Source organism: Ranitomeya variabilis, chromosome 2 (assembly GCF_051348905.1).
Source record: "Ranitomeya variabilis isolate aRanVar5 chromosome 2, aRanVar5.hap1, whole genome shotgun sequence".
Lineage (NCBI taxonomy): Eukaryota > Metazoa > Chordata > Amphibia > Anura > Dendrobatidae > Ranitomeya > Ranitomeya variabilis.
This window is the reverse complement of record NC_135233.1, coordinates 889,488,979-889,506,761: the sequence shown is the minus strand read 5'-3', so window position 1 is coordinate 889,506,761 and position 17,783 is coordinate 889,488,979. Positions and strand designations below refer to the sequence as shown.

At 39.8% G+C, this 17,783-nt stretch overlaps 1 long non-coding RNA gene across 1 annotated transcript in view; it reads right to left on the bottom strand.

Moving 5' to 3' along the window:
- Positions 1–2,723: 2,723 nt before the first annotated feature.
- LOC143810004 (uncharacterized) overlaps positions 2,724–17,783 on the bottom strand; it is a 212,788-nt gene continuing 197,728 nt past the window's right edge. Inside the window, exons 3-4 of the long non-coding RNA XR_013222586.1 lie at positions 7,081–7,233; positions 2,724–3,076 (exon numbers count right to left, since the gene is read on the bottom strand). This is a non-coding gene — a long non-coding RNA (uncharacterized LOC143810004). The remainder of the gene's footprint in view (positions 3,077–7,080; positions 7,234–17,783) is intronic.

Genomic DNA, 17,783 nt, shown 5'->3' with positions numbered 1-17,783 from the left:
AGCTGGAGAATAACACTGCAGGACTACAGCTCACATGACCAGCAGTCAGGCTAACCTATGTAACCCCACCCCCGCCCCACCACCCAGTAGCAGCTTTGCACATTGTCTACAGGAGGCTGCCATTCATAGATGGGAGTGGTGTTATATTGGGAGCAGGATTATACTCAGGACAGAAGACTTTTGCACTGCTACATCTACATTTGACAAGACAGGTATTCTATGACCCATAAATGTACACCAAAAATATTATATTTATACATGCAAGTTATAAATCCTTAGTGGAATGGAAAAACAATTCGGATTAACAGAGTAAACCAACACAGAACAAAACAGAGACAAGGTTTGAACAGTGAGTTCAAAATACCAGGGCAAAAGGGGAAAAGTATGAATAAAATTCCTTTTTTAAATAATAAAAGGGGCGAGTGGTGGCACAGAAGGCGCTCACAATATATAAAAAATAATAAATGAATAATCTGGTAAAGATGGAAACATGGCAGAACGCGTTACAGAAAAATACACTGTACCCAGAAATATGTCAATAAAGTGCAAAGTGCCAGCAGCAACTGAAGAGGACGCACGTGACTGTATGAGAAAAACTGGTAAGGTATTAGTAGTAGCAAAAATAGCATATATATAATTCACAAAGGATGGGTATATGTGCCAGAAAAAGCATATATATAAGATCACCAAAGGATATATGTGCCACAAAAGGTATTGTGCAAATACCTATGTTCTACAAATATATAGGGAATGGATGTATGGGTAAATAGGAGCTATGGTCATGAGGTCATATAAAGGGTACAAGGTTCATGGTTGTAAACCCATAATAATGTTGGGGGTGTATATCATTAGTAGGAGGGGTATATATCATTAGTAGGAGGGTTGCCACAGACGATTCATCCTGTTAATAGAAGGCCTATAGTTGAAAGTAGGTGAATTACATCTATGTGCTGCATGGTATGCATGCTAGTGGGGGTATATACCCTCAGATGCTGGGTTAGAGATTGCAACGCCGGACCCCAGGTATTCTACGAGAACTACACCAGCAGCCCAGTGAGTGATACATCTATGGAATCAGGCTTTCTTGCCCTATCTTATGTTGCTCTCAGATTATATAGTGAAAACATGGTCCTGGGGAACTGAATAAAATGATTCCTTGATATCAGTGATCCGATTTCTTATTCCAGAGAATTTTATGAATTATATGTCAATGAGCTGTTCAGGATTATGTATGGACATTGACCTGCATGAGAATCTGCCTCCAGAGATTATTTTAACCTAAACAAGGCATTAGCAGTGTGAGACATGTAATGACTGACAGTCTGCTCTCCTGATCTACATGTCTCACACTGGTAATGCCCCATTTCATGCAAAATAAGCTCTGGGAGTAGATTCTCAGGGAGATCTGTGTGCACCCAATAGATCCTAACAGTTCATTTACATATTAAGAAAAGCATGGATTTCTCTGGAATAAGACACCAGATCGCAGATATAGAGGTATAATTTTATTCAACTTTCTATGACTTAATAGATAGATTATTAGGATTGATTCCTTTTAAACATCTCAGGTTTCTCTCGTTTTGGAGGCCTAATGTAAAGGTTCTCTCTGATAAATCTCTATATACAGTCTGTAGATTGACAGTAGAGGAAGGAATGACATGGACTAGACAGTATTTCTAGAATGTCTTACATGTGCCTGAAGTAATATGACAGATTGCACTGCCTGTCAAAAGTCTCTGACCTGAAATAACAAGAAGTTTTATATTTTACACCTGAGTACAATACTCAGTGACTATGATATTGTGTATATGTACTAGACATAAAAGAACCCTCCACAGCTATTATTTCTCTCTTCTGCTTGAATTGCTTGTCAGCATGCATTCATATGTATGTTTAGCATTTTTTCTGCAGCCCTGTATGCGTGCACCTCCCTCCTGGTTCAGCGTTAACTATGGCAGAGTATCTGGCCGTCATTCAAGTTTAATCTTACAGAAAGTGAATGAGGATATGGCAATGATTTTCACAAAGCCCATTGTATGGGGCATACAAGCGGATGTCCAGTAGCTTATTTTGAAAAAGAGCAGGAAGACAGTGAATACAGCCCAGGGAGTGCACAGAGTATCACATTAGGTCTTTTCTTTGAGAAAAACTGCTGAAAAGGTGTGTAAGATATCAGGTAGCAAGAAAGTGTCAATAGCCCTCCTTTATTAAACTTTATAACTAAATGTATCCAATTTGCCCAGAGGGGTTGAGTATTTTTGGCTGACCTTTCAGTCACCACATCTTTTGTTAAATGCACATTTATTGTTTCCAGAGTTGAATATTTATAAAATGTATTTCAGTCATAATATTGATTATTAAATCATGATATATCTATAATAAATTTATAGTTTTTGGGTCTGTTTCATAGAATTGTAGGCCCCGATTCATCAAGACAGGTGATTTTCTTAGAATCTTCTGATTGATGAAGAGCTGCATGCCTCTTCATGAATTTGGAGCATCTGACGAGTGGTATACACCTCCGTGTGCCACGCCAGAAATCTCACTCAAGTCAGGGACTGGAATGAGAATTTTAGCGTATGGAACCCCACAGCTTGTCATAAATTAGATGAGCTGTGGCATCACACCCCCCCGTTCCATCCATTTTGGCGGAGCTGGAAGAATCTGACGTCAAAACACCAAAAGTCGCAAAATTTTGCAGCAATTTTCAGGTCAGTTAAAATTTTGCGACTTTTAAAAGCTTTTACACTACTACTTTGGAGTAAAAGATTTGATGAATCGGGGCAATAGATTATGGCACAAAAGTTTTAGGCAGGTGTGGAGAAATTGCTGGAATGTATGAATGCTTTCAAAAATAGAAGTGTTAATAGCTTGTTTATATAATCAGTTAGCAAAATGAAAAGTATAGGAACAAGAGAGAAATTTAGGTAAAATCAATATTTGGTGTGACCATGCTTTGCTTTCAAAACACCATCAATTTTTCTAGGCACACGTATGCACAGTTTTTGATGTAACTCGGCAAGGAACTTGTTCCAAACATCTTGTAGGATGCTTGAGGTGTAGATCAGGTCACCACCTAAATAGAGATCAACATAGCTTTATTACCATGGGTAAATAAGACCAAGGGGTCAATATAAAAACAATTTTAACCCCTTCACAACATGCACTATATTCGTACAGTGCCTGTCATGTCTCCCCCTTTGATGCAGGCTCCGGCGGTGAGCTCACATCTTTTCCGGCACATGTCAGCTGTTTTGAACAGCTGACATGTGCCCAGAACAGCCGCGGGTGGAATTGTGATCCACCTGTGGCTATTAGCCCATTAAATGCTGCTGCCAAACTCTGACAGCGGCATTTAACGCGCACTTCCGGCAATCGTGCTGGAAATCCGCTCATCGGTGACCCCCTTCACGTGATTGCGGGTCATCGATGGGTTGGCATGACAACCAGAGGTCTCCTGCAGACCTCTATGGTTGTCAATGCCAGATTGCTATGAGCGCCGCCTGGTGGTCAGCCCTCATAGCAAGTCAGCGATTCTGCTACATACAGGAGATCTTATCATCGCCTGTATGTAGCAGAGCTAATCGGATAATGGCAGCTTCTAGTCTCCCATGGAGACTATTGAAGCATGCCAAAAGTTAAAAATAATGTAAAAAAAATATAAAAAAATAAAAAATATATAAAAGTTTAAATCACCCCCCTTTCGCCACATTCAAAATAAAACAATAAAAATAACCTCAAACCTACACATGTTTGGTATTACCATGTTCAGAATCACCCAATCTATCAATATAAAAGAAGAATTAACCCAATCGCTTAACAGCTTAACGAGAAAATGAGTCAGAAACGCCAGAATTATGTTTTTTTTGGTCTCCAAAACATTGCATTAAAATGCAATAACGGGTGATTAAAAGATTGTACACACACCAAAATGGTATCATTAAGGCTAAGTACACATTAGCGTTTCTGTGCACAGCATATCATCTGCATGTGCAAATGCGTGCCAAAAAGTAGAGTTTTTACTCCGCATCATCTTACGCATGACTAAAATAAAAACGCTGCATGTGAATGCGTTTAAATGCATTTGGCATGTGTTTGCATTGTTTATGCGCATGTGGATGTGGTGGAATAATTTCTTGGACATGTGAAGTCTTAAGTACGCATGCTTATCGAAAGCATGCGTACTCATGCCTTTGCGTACCAATGCGGTCCCATAAACAGTAATGCGTTGCTTTGATGCACTTATCCACATGTGCAAGCCTGCACATATTTGACGCCTCAAAAAATGCAACATACTGCGTTTGCCACACACCGCTAAATGACGCACGCATACGCATCCACATGCGAACTGATGCAAAAGCATGTCCCTGCGTACACAATGTTAAATATATGTACACAAGATGCATGCGGATTGGTCTGCAGGTATATGCTGTGCACACATACGCTAATGTGAACCCAGCCTAAAAACGTCAGCTCGGCACGCAAAAAATGCTACGGGTCTTTACGGGTTTTTAACAAACTTTGGATTTTTTTCGCCACTTAAATAAAAAAGAACCTAGACATGTTTAGTGTCTTTGAACTCATAATGACCTGGAGAATCGTAATGGCAGGTCAGTTTTAGCATTTGGTGAACATGATCAAAAAAATCCCCAAAAAGTTGTGGATTTGCACCTTTTTTTGCAATTTCACCGCACTTGGAAATTTTTTTGAATTTCCACAAAAATTTATAATAACCAATAAATTTCGTTCAACTTCACAATTGTGTTCCATTTGTTGTTGATTCTTCGCCAAAAATTTACATTTGGTGTCGTTATGTTTGTAGCATAATATGTGGGTAAAGGTTGAAAAGTTCCAGTGAGCCGAATACTTTCGCAAGGCACTGTAGAAAATAATAATAATCTTTATTTTTATATAACGCTAACATATTTCGCAGCGCTTTACAGTTTGGCACACATTATCATAACTGTCCCCGATGGGACTCACATTATAAATGATGGCGCGTTAATCATAAAAAGAACACTTATGATGTTAAGAATAACAAAGATAATATATCATTAGTGCCACATAGGAAGATGAAAAAACGCAACAGACTTTAAGTAATGCATAGTGCAAAAAACCTAGCCAAAATGGATAGGTCCAAATCCTGTGGGTTAAAATGTTTTCAGTATAAGACAAGTAAGAAGGATATTTGATGCAAAACATATGGTAGATACAAAAAAAATGCCTTTATCAAAAAATATATACAGTTATATGAAAAAGTTTGGGCACCCCTATTAATCTTAAGCTTAATGTTTTATAAAAATTGTTTTTCTGCAACATCTATTTCAGTTTCATATATCTAATAACTGTTGGACACAGTAATGTTTCTGCCTTGAAAAGAGGTTTATTGTACTAACAGAAAATGTGCAATCTGCGTTCAAACAAAATTTGACAGGTGCATAAGTATGGTCACCTCACCAAAAAAGTGACATTAATATTTAGTAGATCCTCCTTTTGCAAAAATAACAGCCTCTAGTCGCTTCCTGTAGCTTTTAATGAGTTCCTGGATCCTGGATGAAGGTATTTTTGACCATTAATCTTTACAAGACAATTCCAGTTCAGTTAAGTTTGATGGTCGCCGAGCATGGACAGCCCTCTTCAAATGATCCCACAGATGTTCAATGATATTCAGGTCTGGGGACTGGGATGGCCATTCCAGAACAGTGTAATTGTTCCTCTGCATGAATGCCTGAGTAGATTTGGAGCGGTGTTTTGGATCATTGTGTTGCTGAAAGATCCATCCCCTGCGTAACTTCAACTTTGTCACTGATTCATGAACATTATTGTCAAGAATCTGCTGATACTGAGAGGAATCCATGCATCCCTCAACTTTAACAAGATTCCCGGTGCCGGCCACACAGCCCCAAAGCATGATGGAACCTCCACCAAATTTTACTGTGGGTAGCAAGTGTTTTTCTTGGAATGCTGTGTTTTTTGCCGCCATGCATAACGCCTTTTTGTATAACCAAACAACTCAATCTTGGTTTCATCAGTCCACAGGACCTTCTTCCAAAAAGAAATTGGCTTCTCCAAATGTGCTTTTGCATACCTCAGCTGACTCTGTTTGTGGCGTGCTTGCAGAAACGGCTTCTTTCGCATCACTCTCCCATACAGCTTCTCCTTGTGCAAAGTGTGTTGTTTAGTTGACCGATGCACAGTAATACCATCTGCAGCAAGTTGATGCTGCAGCTCTCTGGAGGTGGTCTGAGGATTGTCCTTGACTGATCTCACCATTCTTCTTCTCTGCCTTTCTGATGTTTTTCTTGGCCTGCCACTTCTGGCCTTAACAAGAACTGTACCTGTGTTCTTCCATTTCCTTACTATGTTCCTCACAGTGGAAATTGACAGGTTAAATCTCTGAGACAGCTTTTTGTATTCTTCCCCTGAACAACTATGTTGAATAATCTTTGTTTTCAGATCATTTGACAGTTGTTTTGAGGAGCCCATGATGCCACTCTTCAGAGGAGATTCAAACAGGAGAACAGCTTGCAAGTGGCCACTTTAAGTAGCTTTTCTCATGATTGCATACACCTGGCTATGAAGTTCAAAGCTCAATGAGGTTACAAAACAAAAAAAAGTGCTTTAGTAAGTCAGTAAAAAGTAGGTAGGAGTATTTAAAACAATAAAATGATAAGGGTGCCCATACTTATGCACCTGTCAAAATTTGTTTGAATGCAGATTGCACATTTTCTGTTAGTACAATAAACCTCATTTCAAGGCAGAAACATTACTGTGTCCAACAGTTATTAGATATATGAAACTGAAATAGCTGTTGCAAAAAAAAAACAATTTTTATAAAACATTAAGCTTAAGATTAATAGGGGTGCCCAAACTTTTTCATATAACTGTATGTATGTAAATGATACAGCCAAGCATCACATAGAGAAATGCATAAAGAATGTGCCATAATTTGTCTGTGTAACAAAGCATACTTTGAGACATGCCTAAGGAAGTTCATTGAAAGAGTCCCCCAAAAAAGGGAATATTCTTGAACAAAACATAGAAGTATATACATATGTAAGAACATCTTGGAAAACTCACCACATATCTTCTGTGAATGTAGATTGATGGAAATCATTCTGACTTTCCATGTAATCCTTGATGATGTTGAGATAAGGGCTTTTTGGAGGCCATATCATCACTTCCAGGACTCCTTGTTCTTCTTTATGCTGTATGTTTGGGATCGTTGTCCTGCTGTAGAATACATTTGGATCCAATCACACACTTCCTTGATGATATTGCTTGATGAATAAGTTATTATTACTTCAATTTTTAAATACATTCTGACTTTACAGCATTATTTCCACATCTGCCTATGGTACTGTATATAATTCTAAATTATAAGCGCTTGTAAACTGAATCATCATTCATTCAGTTTTAATTATTAAAGGGATTTTCTGGGCCTTTTAAAGGGTTATCCACCTTTGGAGACAATTTTCTTTAATTAAATGTATGTATTATGGGTTCAAAAAATAATTTTTGCAATAAAAAATTTGCATTACTTAAGGCCCCGTCTCACATAGCGAGATCGCTAGCGAGATCGCTGCTGAGTCACAAGTTTTGTGACGCAACAGCGACCTCAGTAGCGATCTCGCTATGTGTGACACGTACCAGCGACCAGGCCCCTGCTGTGAGATCGCTGGTCGTGTCAGAATGGCCTGGACCTTTTTTTGGTCGTTGAGGTCCCGCTGACATCGCTGAATCGGTGTGTGTGACACCGATCCAGCGATGTCTTCACTGGTAACCAGGGTAAACATCGGGTTACTAAGCGCAGGGCCGCGCTTAGTGACCCGATGTTTACCCTGGTTACCAGCGTAAATGTAAAAAAAAACAAACAGTACATACTCACCATCTGTTGCCCGTCAGGTCCCTTGCCGTCTGCTTCCTGCTCTGACTGCCGCCGTAAAGTGAGAGCACAGCAGTGACGTCACTGCTGCGCTCTGCTCTCACTGTACGGCGGCTCAGTCAGAGCAGGAAGCAGACGCCAAGGGACCTGACGGGCAACAGATGGTGAGTATGTACTGTTTGTTTTTTTTACATTTACGCTGGTAACCAGGGTAAACATCGGGTTACTAAGCGCGGCCCTGCGCTTAGTAACCCGATGTTTACCCTGGTTACCCGGGTGCTGCAGGGGGACTTCGGCATCGTTGAAGACAGTTTCAACGATGCCGAAGTCGTTTCCCTAATCGTTGGTCGCTGGAGAGAGCTGTCTGTGTGACAGCTCCCCAGCGACCACACAGCGACCACACAGCGACGCTGCAGCGATCAGCATCGTTGTCTGTATCGCTGCAGCATCGCTGTGTGAGATGGGGCCTTAACATTCTATAACCTCTATGTTATCAGTAAGGCATATCAGATTCAATGGCGGAGAGTGTGTAGCTCTTTTATCTGTCTTTCTCTCTTAGTTGATTTATTGTCACAGAGCACATCATAGTGGAATGCGCAGTGAAGCAGAGCCTCTTAAATCCAAAATCGGTTAAAATTGTAATGAATCCCAATTTATAAAAATAATTTTTAGACCTAAAAAAAAGCAAACTATGGACAAACCCTTTGATATTGATGAACTATCCATAGAATAGATCAACGATAACATATCGGTGGGAGTCCAACACTCAAAACCCCCACCTGTAAGCTGATTGCAAGTGCAGCTTTATACATTGCATACATGGCTTCCTACATTGTGCTACGACTGTGAATGGTACCGCAACCAACTTACTGTTTGGGTTGTTTGGGAGATATGTCAATAATAGTGATATTATTATTATTTTTAAGCTGAATAATAGCTGAACAGGTTAAAATCTTCTGATTGTTAAATCTCCATCCAGTGTCATGACTTGACTACGCTGACATTCTATTTATAGTTTACAGTGTCCTACCGTATTTTGGAAGAAGCAATATATGGTGGTAAGCTTTTATGGCCATACCACAGTACATTCAATGCCCATTTATTGGCGCAACACTTCCTTAGGGGCACTCATTGTAGACATGACTATTGGCAGGTATGACAAATGTAACCTCTGTTGCAGCATAGCTAATTACCAACCAAGACATATAAGGTTTTAAGTATTTTCCATTGAGTCTTTACTTGGAAGCTGATTCATAGAGCACAACACACCCACACCAATCAATAAAGCCGTACATGCCCTGTGCCTCCTTTATGCAACATAAACCTGTCAGGTACTCAGGAAGCAGCTGGTGTTACTAAGATTATTTTAACATATAAATCAATACTTAGTCTTATCATAACCCGTAAGATTTATTTTGAAAAAAATCTGTTCAGCTATCTTTTAGTTATTTTTGCCCCTTGAAAAGCTGTCGTACACATAGTAGTCCCAGAGAGTTAGTGAAATTAATTTGAGTACATTTGAATTCTACTCTAATTGTACAAAATCCATATTCTCCAGAATGTGAATTTTATTAAATTCACTCCATGTAAATTTAGCTGAACCAGAAAAGTTTAAAGACAAAATGATGATAATAATACTCATCTTACTCGCTCACCTCCAGGCCATTTTCACTGCACACTTTTCCCTGTATGATCCTTGCCACCTGTAATAACCACCATCATGCACGTAAACCCTTTTCATGTTAGGCCAGGACTCCCCACAGTAAACAGGCCAGGGACATCTCTGTGTATGAACATTGAAAGGTAACATTGACAACGTTACATCAAGAATACGCAATGCAACCTAACAAGGCACAATTTGGGTTGGGACCTCTAGGAACAAGTAGGTCTCGGTCATCCCTGCACAGGAGCAGGAAAGTCTTAGGCATAGACACAGCCAGAATTCCAATCATAGCATGAGGACGCCCAGGCTTCAGCGCACATCACTGGTAAGGAGTGGTGCTGAGGACTGTACAGTGGAGAGTGAGGAGCAAAGTTGAGCAATGAGCAATTGTTGGAGTTTTTTTTTTACATCATACATCTTTTACACTCTTTGGTCTCTCTAGACCGAAGAACATAATAAGGGTCATTTACAGTGGCATGTAAAAGTTAACCCCTGGTTAAAATTACCCCATTATTGTAAACAGGTAAGCAAGTTAAAGATGACATGATCTCTAAAAGGCCTGAAGTTAATGATGATACATTTCCTTTATGTTTTTGGCCCCCCAAAAAAATGTTGAAATTTTTTACAATTAAAAAATGACTGAAAGAGATTTGGAGATTTGTGTGCTTAGATAACTTTGACCAAAGTTTCAGACCTTACTTAGGGTTATGGCTTGTTTTCTATCATCATTAGGAAAGTCCAGGTGATGCAAATTTCCCTATATATATATAAAAACACAGCCTCCTGTAACTTGTTCCAAAAACAGTAGCCATTGGTTCTTCTAAGCAGCTGCCTAGCACTCTGAAAATGGAAATGGTAGCAACCCACAAAGCAGGAGAAGGCTTTAGGAAGATACCAAAGTGTTTTCAAGTTGTCCTTACCCCAGTTTGAAATTAATTTAAGAAATGGAAGTTACCAGGAACAGTGGAGGTCAAGATAAGGTCTGGGAAACCAAGCAAAATTTCCGTGAAAGCTGTTTTTAGGATTGCTACAGAGGCAAATCAGAACCCCTGCTTCACTGCAAAAAAATTTCAGAAAGATTTAGGAGACTCTGGAGCTGTGGCACATTGTTCTACTGTTCAGAGACACCTGCACAAATAAGTAATTCATGGAAGAGTCATCAGGAAAAACTCCTGCATCCTCACCATAAAATTCAGCTTCAGAAGTATGCAAAAGAACATCTAAACAAGCCTGATGCATTTTGGAAACAAGTCCTGTGGACCGATAGGGTTAAAATAGAACTCTTTGGCCACAATGATCAAAGGTATGGGTAGAGATAAATGGCACAGAATTTCAGGAAAAGGACAGTTTGACAACCATTAAGCATGGGGATGGATCTATCATGCTTTGGGGTTGTGTTGCAGCCAATGGCATGGGGTATATTTCCTAGGTTGAGGGAAGAATGGATTCAATGAGATATCAACAACTTCTTGGTGCAAGCATAACATCATCTGTAAAAAAGCTGAAGTTGAAAAGAGGATGGCTTCTGCAAATGGGTAATGATAATGAGCCTAAATACATGTCAAAATCCACAATAGACGACCTCAAAAGGTGCAAACTGAAGGCTTTACAGTGGCCCTCACAAACCCCTGACCTGAGCATCATTGAAAATCTGTGGCTAGACTTCAAAATAGCAGGGCATGCAAGATGACCCAGGAATCTCACAGAACTGGAAGAATTTTTCAATGAAGAATGGATGAAAATCCCTCAAACAAGAATTGAAAGACTCTTGTCTGGCTACAGAAAGAGTTTACAAGCCATGATACTTGCAAAAGAGGGTGCTACTACGTAGGTACTAACCATGTAGGGTGTCCAAATGTTTGCATCGGCCCATTTTCCTTTTTGTAATTTTTAAAATGTTAAAGATAAAAATGTTTGCTTTTTTGCATAAAATACAAAGGAAATGTGCCATCATCCTTAACTTTAGGCCTTTTAGAAGCAGTGCAGTACAGGCCTCTCTGACCTTTCCCGGTGCCTGCGCACTGCAGTACTTTGCTCTGCCCTCAACAGGGCAGACAAAGTATATCTGCGCCGGAGCCGCAGCATGAAGACAAGAAGAGGACGTCATCATAAGAAATGGGAGGCCCCAGACCGGACCGCGACGCTCATCGGATTGGACCACCTGCCCAGGTGAGTATAATCTAACCTCTTTTTCTCATCTTTCAGGATAAATCGGGGGCTTATCTACAGCATTCCAGAATGCTGTAGATAAGCCCCTGATGGCGGTGGGCTTAACTCATATTCCATTTTGGGGGTGACAGGTTCCCTTTAACTGTTCACAGTAACAGTAATTTTGACCAGGGGTGCCCAAAATTTTACATGCCACTGTAATTCAATGAAAATAAATTCATAGCAAATCAAATTTTCTTATAAACTCTGGCAGATTTGGCGAATTCATATCTTGTCAGATCAGTTCATCTATAGTCATAGATGTTAGTTGTACTGTATATGTGACATAGGGAATGAAAGGGCATGATGATATTGGACATTGTCAGTGGTGGTTTCTCCAATGACAACAGTCTTTAGTTCTGAAGTAAGAGCCATTAGATATTAGTGAGACAATGATTTATTAAATTGCCCCTGTTGTGCATCCCCTCCATCTGCTCATTAAGTGTTCTCTTTCATCCAATGTACTCCCCATTTCTATCTATCACTCTTCGCACAGCTCTCTAAAATTGATATGCAAAGAGATATATTGCACAAATTGCACTTTCCTCAATAGTGTTGAGCCATCTGCCTACTCTACCTACTCCTCAGTCTGGATCTTCTTACATGAATCTACAAATACTTGATTAGATAACAAAAATATTTTTGGGTCATTTGTCATCTGAAATACATTATTTATATGGTTCTCTGGCCATTCACATCAGACTGTTCTTACTTTAGACATCCATATTGTGTTTTTTAATACATAAATGCATGAAAAGGTGTACCCCTTGACGTGGTTTTCCAGTTAATGCAAGTTATCACTTATCCATAGCATAGTTGATAACTTGCTGATCGGAGGATGCCCCACCATTGGGACTCTCATTGGTAGATTGGGGAATTTTTATCACCATTACAAATAAGTGTGGCAGGTGGAATACCATTCATCCCTTGTGGGTCTGCCAGGAAAAGCAGACCACTGCACTCGTCAGCCCCATAGAAAATGAATGGGGTGCAGGTCGATCATGCACACTGTTGCATCATTCTACCAGTGATAAAAGTACCCTCTTCTGCCAACTGGTCCAGTCCCAGCAGTTGGAGTCCCATCATTTGGCAAGTTATCACCTATGGATAGTTAACAGTTGTTTTCACCAGGCAACCCCTTTATTTTCTAAACAGCTGCAAATTTTTGGAAGGACCATCCATAAGGAAAAGCCAATGTATGACTTACTGACCATAAGTCAGGTGCTTTAATCCTAATAATCATGGCCAGTTTGGTGTATCAGTATATAGTCTCTTTGCAGTCCAATATTGTGTCCATGACAGAAGGTCCTTGTTGCACTGGAGGTGGAAGGGGGCCTCTGGTCACTTGGTTTCTTGTTCGGCTGCATGGGTTGCACCAATGGTATGTCTGCCCATGAATCTTTATATCTGAATCTGGAAAAAGTGCAGGGACACTGAAACTGGTTGGATCCAGTCAGTTTCAAAGCAGCATCATTAAGCTCTAAAGCATAAAGCCTGCAAGCAACTCACTCCTTACTTACATAACTGGCCAATCTAAAAATTGCAGATTGGTCTGTAATCTACGCAACATATTGTACATTATAGAATTAAAAATCCCTATGTCCATGGGAACAGAAAGGATTTTTATTAAGAGGTGAATTGCATAGTTGCTTGTTTTTACAAGCACTTTGCAGTTTTAACAAAGAACTTGAGACGAGCCCTTTAAATAGTTTGCATCAGTTCTGGTGTGTAATCTTACTTGCATGGCTGCACACATCTTCTCCTTACAGGTGATCTGTATTGGTATTTTCCTCAATCCTTTCAACAATCTTCCCTAATTACCCGTTAAATAACAAACTAGTTAAGTAGTAAAGAAATATTCATGTATGACTTGGGACCGTTGACAGCTTGGATAAAAATTTACGAGGATACTTGTATTCAGAAGGCAGGGGAGAGCATATATCACCTAACTAAATGGAGAGGATGACTATGGGCAACAAAATTACGTTCGAGTGACCTATTCCAAAGTATAAAGATAGGATTAAGACATTAACAGTAAAGTCAATATTTAGTTCTTATTTCTCTTCTCGATGGGTTTAATAAAATAAAAATCACTCTGATTCACTGAGAATCTCAAACCTTGCAAATCAATTCTACCCAATTGCTCATTTTGGGTACTAGTTCTCATTCTGGGTGCCTCAGCTCACATTTAGATTTCTTTCAGCTGTTAAAAGAGTTGTCCTTGTTCATACTTTGTATTTTTATGAGTTTATTCCATACATATCTTCTTGTAGACAAAAATGTAGCATTTTACAGTAACAGCAAAAAGAGCAACATTTCCAAAATTTCATTCAGATGGTCCATTTTTTTCCTTGCATTTTTTGATCTGTGATGCATTTAAAAAAATTCAAAATGTCAATACTTATGGGTTTTCACAGCAGTTTTTCCTCTTTGAAAACAAAATGAACTAAAAACTCATCAAACCGCACAAAAAATATGCATAGCTTATTTTCCTGGCCATAGCCCGAATACTTCATGCATTAAAATCACATAAAAAAGCAATGTACAGTGGGGAAAATAACTATTTGATACACTGCCAATTTTGCAAGTTTTCCCACCTACAAAGAATGGAGAGGTCTGAGATTTTTTCGTAGGTACACTTCAACTGTGAGAGACTAGTAAAAAATCCAGAATATCACATTGGCCTTTTTTTCAGATAATATGAATGATAACACCAAAACATTTTCTCCACTCATGGTTAGTGGCTGGGTGAAGCCATTTATTGTCAAACTGCTGAGTTTTCTCTTTTTAAATCATAATGACAACCCAAAACATCCAAATGACCCTGATCAAAAGTTCACAAAACTCATTTCTTAATACCATGTGTTGCCCCCTCTAACATCTATGACAGCTTGAAGTCTTTTGTCGTAATTGTTGATGTGGTTCTATCTTTTCTCAGATGGTAAAGCTGCCCACTATTCTTGGCAAAAAGCCTCCAGTTTCTGTAAATTCCTGGGCTGTCTAGCATCAACTGCGTGCTTGAGATCTCCCCAGAGTGGCTCAATGATATTGAGGTCTGGAGACTGAGATGGCCACTCCAGACCCTTCACTTTGTTCTGCTGTAGTCAATGACAGGTCGACTTGGTGTTGTGTTTTGGATCGTTGTCATGTTGGAACATCCAAGTATGTCCCATGAGCAGCTTCTGAGCTGATGAGTGCAAATTTGCCTCCAGTATTTGCTGATAGCGTGCAGCATTCATATTTCCTTCAACTTTGACCAAGTTTCCTGTGCTCACACAACCCCAAACACCAGCGATCCACCTCCATGCTTTAAAGTAGGAATGGTGTTCCTTTCATCATAGGTCTTGTTGACCTATCTCCAAAAGTAACGTTTATGGTTGTGGCCAAAAAGTTAAATTTTGGTCTCATCATTCCAAATTACCTTGTTCCAGAAGTTTTGAGGCTTGTCTCTGTGCTGTTTTGCGCATTGTAGGGGAAATACTTTGTGGCATCTGCTCAGTAATGGCTTTATTCTGGCGACTCGACCATGCAGCTCATTTTTCTTCAAGTGTCTCTTTATTGTACATCTTGAAACAGCCACACGGCTAGTTTTCAGAGAGTCCTGTATTTCAGCTGATGTTATTTGTTTGCATCCCAAAAATCTTCCTGGTAGTTGTGGACTACATTTTTGTTGGTCTACCTGACCGTGGTTTTGTTTATACGGAGCCTCTGATCTTCCACTTGTTAATCACAGTTTGTACACTGCTGACTGGCATTATCAATTCCTTGGATATATTTTTGTATCCCTTTCCTGTTTTATACAGTTCAACTACCTTTTCCCATAGATCTGTTTACAATTCTTTTGCTTTCCCCATGACTCACAATCCAGAAATGTCAGTGGCTGGATGAAAGATGTAAGAGTCTGTTTGGATGCCAGAAACTCACTCAGCTTTTAGGCACACAAACGGATTACAAGCAAACAGCTCACAGGTGAGGATGTTACCTTTAGTAGCCATTTGTGTCAACTTCTGTGCAAGTTATCAAGCCAAAATCACCAAGGTATTTGAACTTTTGATCAGGGTCATTTGGATGTTTTGGGTTGTCATTATGATTTAAAAAGAGAAAACAGTAGTTTGACAATAAATGGCTTCACCCAATCACTAACCATGAGCGGAGAAAAAGTTTTGGTGTTATCATTCATATTCTCTGAAAAAAGGCTAAGAAAAAAGGCCAAGAAAGCAAAAATTCTGCCGGGATATGTAAACTTTTGAGCACAACTGTATATCAGGTTTAGGGGCTGTCGCTGGGCAACATTGAGTTTCAGCCCCCTACAAAGATTTTTTATTGGGTTCAGGTCTGGAGACTGGCTAGGCCACTCCAGCACCTTGAAATGCTTCTTACAGAGTCACTACTTAGTTGCACTGGCTGTGTATTTCAGGTCATTGTCATGCTGGAAGACCCAGATCGTCAATGCTCTTACTGAGGGAAGGAGTTTGTTGGCCAAAATCTTACAATACATGACCCTATCCATTCTTCCTTCAAGCAGTGCAGTTGTTCTGCCCCCTTTGCAGAAAAGCATCCCCAAAATATGATGTTTCCCCCCCACCTTGCTTCACTGTTGGGATGATCTTCTTGCGGTTGTAGTCATCCTTTGTTTTGCTAGAAACACTGCAAATGGAGTTGATACCTAAAATATCTTTTTTGGTCTCATCTGACCACATAACCTTCTTCCATGTCTCCTCTGGATCATCCAGATGGTCATTGGTATTCTTCAAGCAGGCCTTGACATGGCCTGGTGTGAGCAGGGGGACATTGCGTGCTGGCCTGCAGGATATTAATCCATGACGACATAGTGTGTTGGTAATGGTAATATTTGACACTGTGGTCCCAACTCTCTTCAGATCAATTACCAGTTCCTCCCTTCCACTTCTGGGCTGATTGCTGACCTTTCTCAGAATCATCCTTACCTCATGAGGCGAGATCTTGCATGGAGCCCCAGACCGAGTAAGATTGACCGTCATCTTGTGTTCCTTCCATTTTTTTATAATTGTGTCAATAGTTGTTGCCTTCTCACCAAGCTGCTTACCTATTGTCCAGTAGCCCATCCCAGCCTTATGCAGGTTTACAATTTTGTCCATGGTGTCTTGAGTCAGCTTTTTGGTCTTGGCCATAGTGGGGAATCTGGAGTTTGATTGAGTGTGTGGAAATGTGACTTTTATACTGTTATGCGAGTTTAAACAGGTGCAATTACTGATGATTACTGGTGATCAAATACTTATGAGAAGGCTGATCTCTTAAATTCCTATTTTGCATCCGTGTTCTCTAAGAAAGCAATTGTAACATCAACTGGTCTTCACGGTGCCATCAAAGTAATAAAATAATCCACACTATTTATAAACAGAGAGATGGCGAAGGAACACTTTAAATTTAAATCTCCTGGTCCAGATTAATTACACCCTAGTATACTGAAAGAGTTAGCAAAGGAAATTGCAGAACTACAATCCAGAATGTTTGAAAAAGCCCGGAGAACAGGAGAAGCCCCAGAAGACTGGAGAAGGGCAAATGTTGTCCCTATTAGTGATGGGTGCATACCTGGATGTTCAGGTTTGGCGGATTTGGCTGAACAGTTAAAAAAAGTTCCGGTACCAGAACAGTACCCGAACCCGGATCTCATATAGAGGAAACAATGGCTCTGATCTGCAGTAATATCATTACTGGTGGTCAGAGCACTGCAGCCACTGCACTGTCAAATCATCACATGAGCCCGCAGCTGTGACCGGAGGTAGAAAGGGTTTTCTGTTTTATCAAATCAATAAAGATGTGGCAGCTCCCTTTGCACCAAAAATACGGCTTCCTGTGGTTATTGGTTAATAGCGACATTTAATGGTGGGGTTTTTCATACATGCAGTCCCATTGGGAGTGAGTGTGCAGTATTACTAGTCTTATTTTTTTTATTTTTTCTAACCTGCAACTCCTTATCCAGAGTGAGAATATCCTGAAATTATATGGGATTTAGTAGCAATAAGAAGTTATCAAATCCTTTTCTTT